Genomic DNA, 6571 nt, shown 5'->3' with positions numbered 1-6571 from the left:
ACCTAATTTTATTCTACAACTATATAGATTATGATCAGTTTTGTCACAGCTTTACTCTTACCTTCAGCATAGCAGTAAAGCCGTTGTTTGCTTCCATTCTTGCAGGTCATGGAGCAACTGAGTGGTCAGTCACCAGTGTTCTCTAAGAGTATATTTGCTTTTCCTATTAGTGTTTTGTCTCTTATACCTACGTAGAATCAATAAGTTTCTTCCTTTGTTTAACATTTTGTGGTTATCCATGTTCTTTAGCTAGGTACACTGTCCGCTCCTTTGGCACCAGGCGCAATGAGAAGATTGCCTGCTATGTTACGTAAGGGGTGAGAAGGCCATACAGCAGCTTCTGGAGAGTGGACTGAAGGTCAAGGAATATGAATTGCTAAGGAGGAACTTCAGTGAGACAGGGTGCTTTTATTTCGGAATCAAGTAAGATCTTGGCATCAAGTAAGATCGACATGTTCTGTTTCTAACTGTTAGAGTATATTTGGTAGTTGTAGATATACGCATCGTAGACTGCCATATGTATCACTACGGGAAAGCATAAAGTCGCCGAGTGTAATTACTTCGCCGAGTGCTTTTTTTCGGGCACTCGGCGAAGCAACGTTTTGCCGAGTGTAACATAAAAAACACACGGCAAAAATAAAACACTCGGCGAACGACCGGTTTGCCGAGTGTTACCCAAAAAACGGTACGCAACTTCAATTCTTTATTGTAACGTTCAGTTCTACGTAATTTTTAATGATTTTGTATTTTGCCGCAGTCAGCGTCACATGATGGCCGACCTTGCTCCCAGCTCAAGGCATGGGTCCTCTCCAAAAAGGGCAAGGCGACGGCCGATATAGATTTCAACTCAGACGACCCGTCCGAGGCGTACAGCCACCCTAGCATATACAGCCGCGTCAGCGAGTATACAAAGATGGCTAGGGAGGTTCACGGGCCAGACTTCGATCCGAGCTCCGAGGACATTGATGGAGAAATCGTGATGAGGGTGGGAGGAGGCAAGAAGCATGGCCGATATTGGATTGGCGACGGCGTCATCGACACGGCCTCTACTCCCACTCTCTCCCAGATCCGAGCTAGGAGCACGAACTCGAGCCCGGCAGTACGCCCACGACCCACCGCTGCACACTTCCAGATGGAGGCTCTACAGGTTCTTTCTCTTCCATTCATCGTTCATTTGTTGTTGTACTTTAACTTTGCATTATAACATTGCAATAAAATATTGTAGGCCCAGGTGGAAGAATCAAGGAAGAAACAAGAGGAGATGGCGGCGCAGATGGAGGAAATGCGGCGGAGGATGGAGGAGGAAAACCGGATTAGGATGGAGCAGATGTTCCAGTACATGCAGAACTTTGCTACGAGCATGGGACAGACTTTGCCTCCGCCACCGCCGATGATGTTCCCTCCGCCTCAGCCACCCACGACTACTCCTGTGAGTCACTTGACACATTGTGTTTAAGATTCAATAGTTTAAATTTGACAACTTTAGATGTTACCTCAGAATGTCCTATCCTATGTGCAGAATCAATCGGCGGCTTCGAATAATGAAGATCAAGATTTGTCGCAGTGGTCTCCTTGGCCTCCACGGAAGTAGACTTGATTGTGAACAATGTGGAAACTAAATTGTGAGAAGAACTTGGATTTATGGATTATTTCGTGCTTATGTTGAACTATGCCTGTGGTGTTTATGAATTATGCCTGTGGTTGTGAATTATTCATGTGGTTGTTTATTACAAATGCCTGTGATATGTGTATTGTGAATTGAGAGGGGTCCGTTATACGTGGCAAAATATCGAAAATGGGGCTGTTCTGGTCACTTTGCCGAGTGTTACACTCGGCAAAGAGGGGCCTTTGCCGAGTGTCGTGACCATAGCACTCGGCAAAGGGGCATTTCCCAGGTGTAGGAAAGGTCCTTTGCCGAGTGCTATGGTCAAGGCACTCGGCAAAGGGGGCGGCTTTGCCGAGTGCCCGGGAGCCGGCACTCGGCAAACATAGCCGGCTTTGCCGAGTGCCCGGGTGCCGGCACTCGGCAAAGGGACCGTGTTTGCCGAGTGCCACCCGTTTGGCACTCGGCAAACTCGCCGTTACCCGACGCCGTCAGTCCGCGGTTCGCCGAGTCCATCTGTTCGCCGAGTGTTTTTCGGCCGTCGGCAACATGTTTGCCGAGTGTCCGAGTTTTGACACTCGGCAAACTAGGCTTTGCCGACACAATATTTGCCGTGTGCCCTTTGCCGAGTGTTACACTCGGCAAAGGCTTTGCCGAGTGTTTTCATGCCTTTGCCGAGTGCCCCAGGCACTCGGCAAAAGTTCTGTCTCCCGTAGTGTATCCAGGAAGTCTTGCACCCCAAGCTTTGTACTCAATATATACCGACCAAGAGGTTCAATGCAAAATAGTCCATCCATTATACACAATCTATTTCACCTACACTAACTAGCATTTTTCTTCTTTTGAACTAATTCATATTTACATGGATATGATTTTTTTTGAATAATAGTATTAGTATTCCTTGTAATTTTGTGGAAAGTGCGGTTTTACCGTAGCTTCTTTAAGCTTTACCAATAGAAGAAGCCTTGGGTTTATTATTTTCTCATTTTTCATAGCTTTATTATTTTCTCATTTTTCTGCTATGAATTGCTCTGGTGATCCATGAATTTGTATCCGTTTGCTATCAGGTATGATCTTTCTGCTGGTATTTACGGAGTGGATTTCTACATCGTCTTTGAGCCTGCTCGCTGCCCCGGTGCAAGCCCCATTACTAGAAAACTCAGCATTAGTACCAATTCGTAGGGTGCATATCTCCCGAAAATGCATCCGGGATTAATCCATCCAGATAGGGGGGGGGTCTTTTATCACGGGTCCCAAAACTGGGATATAAGATCCCCTTTTAGTCCCAGTTGGTAATATCAACTGGGATAAAACGGTCGCCACGCCAGGGGCTGCCTCCCACCCGTTTTATCGCGGTAAAAAATATTGGGGGTCCCTGGGAGGCCCCCCACACGCGCACGTCGCAAGTTACAAGTCACGCGATTTTTCATGCGAAATATGCGCGTGCGCGGTCCGTGGGATTCGAACCCATGACCTCAAGCCTTGCGTGTAGCTTCCTTGTCATCCCACCTACACACCACATCTATCTATATAGGGGATGCTATCCTTTATATTAACTCACAGAGGACCCTTTAATCCGGGTTGGTAACACCAACCGGGATTAAAGACTTAATCCTTTCCCAGCCACACATGGCTAAAAAAAGAATAAAGCTCTCTAACCCTTTTTATCCCGATTGGAGTTTCCAACTGGGACTAAAGGACCCCCTTTTATCCCGGTTGCTTTAGTCCCAGGTGGTAATACCAACCGGAACTAAAAGGTCACTTTTAGTTCCGGTTGGTCTTACCAACCGGGACTAAAGAGTCCCCCACGAGTGCCTGAATTTTTCAACCGGGACTATAGGATCCTCACGGGTGGCTGATTTTTGAACCGGGACTAAAAGGTTCCCTTTAATCCCAATTGCAAATACCAACCGGGAGTAAATTGAGCGGACCCTCTTTTCTCCTGGGCCGAAATTAAACCGAGACTAAAAGGGTGGGTATCTAAATCAGTTCTCTATTAGTGCCCCGTGTCTGGATCCAGCACAGGGTGACCAGGACGACGCAGTGAAGTGGTTCCAGGTGAAGTATGGTATCATCCTCAATAAGGCTCTGGCTAACACTTTTTGGAACCCGTGTTGTGTAGTAGTAGGCTCACCGTTAAACACCACGTTTGCCACGATATCATGTCCACCAACATATTTCACAATGTGCACTTTGTTTCGTTTGGTTTGGCAATGGCATGTGATGATCCACAGACATTTCACAAGTAGCATATGTTGCTTTACTACGGGCGAGTTTGTAGGTACAGAGTGCTTGACCTTCATCCGCCGATAGATGACGGGCCTATTTCTGTAGTAGTACATTCGGTTAGCCTGGTTCAATTCTCTACGTTGATCCTAGCTATATGCTCGTCGCAAATGATTGCTTGTGTAGTCGGAAGTCAGAATATATCCAGTCATAGCTATTAGAACTAATTGCGACCGAACTGGTGATCGAACCGCTCAAGCTCTTGGTTCGATGGTTCAATCGTTACAGGCGGTTAAACTGCCAGTAAAAACCGTTTAAATATCTATATGTCATAGTTATCATAAATCATGACGCAGTGCGGTGGTAGCGAACGCGACTTCCAATCTATCAGTGTGGCGCACAGCTAGTTTTCACCGGTTTGCTATATGTAAAAACCTGTCGGATAGGAAAACGAATAATGTCTGCTCCGATCCAAACAACTGAGTTCAAGAGGTAAGGACGATGTCACCAACATGTGAGCATTACCAAATAGGGACGTGGAGTGTTTGACTGTCTATTGTGGTCCGTGGAGTTGTGTTCGGCCATTTGGCTTCTGCTTGTTGATGGGTGCAATACAAAGTCATAAGAGGCCCGATCCAAAGGAAGAAAAAGAGGCATTAATGGTTTGATAGCATTGTATAAACAGAATCCGCACTGATGTTAACAAGATTATCCGTAGTTTCAAGATTATGTGTATTCTGGTCCAAGCTCTAGAAGTTTTGAGCTATCATCCTTCGTGCAATACCATTCCAAGCTTCGTTCTCAGTATTGTCCTCGCATCGTCGCCATAGAGAAAGTCCAAAATCTAGTCAACGTATGGCTGCTAGCCTGCTACAGTTCTTTGACAGTGCCATGCTTCTCTGTCACTAAAGTGAAGATTGCGACCAGCTGACGTCTACAAGCTAAAAAACGAGTCATGTTTCAATTAACCTCATCCAGTCTTGAGATATAACAAGATGGTTTTTCCACGTCATCGCTATGTGTTTGAGATAAGAGACGCATGTGATGATATCAGTTATGAGCTAAGCATTACTCAACTGGTTAGACTTCTGGTGGTGGAACTTGCCTATCAAGTTTGAGTCTCCAACTCACCACAATACTCGTATGTATAGGTAATAATTTCTTTTAGTGACGACATGCCTTCTCATAAAAAGAAGCATCTGGTGATTCCGTGATTTGCCAACCTCATGATACATCAGCCTGGTCTAATCCTATCAGAGATGTTCAAAGAGAGTTCACATCTGTGCATTTTATTAAGGAGATACAGATAGCGTATGCACCATATTTAGGAAAAGAAAGAAAAAATGGTGGAATCAATTTTGAAGGACAACATTGTTTATTTGCATCTCAATAATGTTAGGTTTTTATATGGCTTTCAACATTATTCATATAATGTGGTTATTGTTCAATTCAATGTGGAACTATTTGGATACATGTGATAGGGAATAATGATGCGAAATTTAACTCGAGGAAGTGATACTCGAGGTGCTGAGGATGTTTGTACTGGAATACAGTAGATGAATTAATTGAGATCAACTCTACTGGAATATTCCTTATGAACTGGAATATTCCTTATGAACGTATATGTTTGACCTGGGTACGGCACGACGGAAGAGTTGGGTTTGTTTTACAGGATCGGCTTTGCAGGCTGTTAACCCACATGATCATATTGGAATTGATCTCATATACACAAATTGATCTCATATACACAATTGATCATGGCACATGACTCATACATGTGTGCTAGGGACTGGTATATTTTTTAGACTCACCAAACTGACCTATCTGTTTGATCGTGGTTGGTGACATGGTTCAGGAGTCATGTGGATTTTCCGAATATGGGTGGAATATTTGTAACACCTGAAAGTGGAGTCTATAAATAGGTCCCTACCCTCTAGCCTCAAGATGCATTGTGAGCGGTACCACGGATAAGGCAGAGGGATAGAGGGTAAACCGTCTAGATCCACCAAGCCCTACAAATAAGAAGAAGGAATTAGCTACTTTAACATTTTTTTAGAAAAGAAAAGAAGATTGTATCTCTTAGAGCAACTCCAACAGATTGAGAAAACTGATCCATTTCCCTATAATCTGATATAAAGGGATTGAGAGGCTAAAATCATGCTCCAACAGATTGAGAAAATAATCCCCTTTCCTTATAATTTTTTCTCAATTCATAAAAAATACCTCCCTTTCACCTTAAGAACAGGGATTCAATCCCTTTCCCCTTTCCTGATTTTCCCCTTCCGTATCTTCTTCCTTGCTTGCTCCCTCGCTTTCCTGCACTATTGGCCGGGCTGCCACCCCGGCTGGCCACGTCATCGGCCCGCTATGCTGCCATCCTGCCGCCCCGCCCTGTTGCTACGGCGCGTGAGGGCAAGTGGTGCCACCACCTGTAACGACCGACCCCTAATCTTTCCCAGTTAGGTCGATCTCAGCCCTTAACCTCCGTCAGTTGTTCTGTTGATCGCTTTTAAGTGCTCAGTTTTCCGCCAGTTCCGACCCCTGAGATCCGACCCCTACCGCTTCGTTCCTTTTTCCGACCCTGGCAAGTTCAGCCATCCGTCGGATCCGGTCACATCTTCCTCACCCGTCCGATCTTTTCCCCGGTGGACCCGTGAGATCCTTTTTCCAGATCCCCCGCGTCAGCCGCACTCGAGTTGCATGGCCGCCTCAGAGCCTTCCTGCCGCGTGGCTCGCCTTCTC

At 45.5% G+C, this 6571-nt stretch overlaps 1 pseudogene; it reads left to right on the top strand.

Moving 5' to 3' along the window:
• The window catches only part of LOC101761235, a 5872-nt pseudogene extending 487 nt beyond the window's left edge, over window positions 1-5385 (top strand).
• Window positions 5386-6571: the final 1186 nt, after the last annotated feature.

Source organism: Setaria italica, chromosome IV (assembly GCF_000263155.2).
Source record: "Setaria italica strain Yugu1 chromosome IV, Setaria_italica_v2.0, whole genome shotgun sequence".
NCBI classification, from domain to species: domain Eukaryota; kingdom Viridiplantae; phylum Streptophyta; class Magnoliopsida; order Poales; family Poaceae; genus Setaria; species Setaria italica.
Note: the sequence above shows the minus strand (reverse complement) of the source record. Positions and strands in the feature narration are given on the sequence as shown.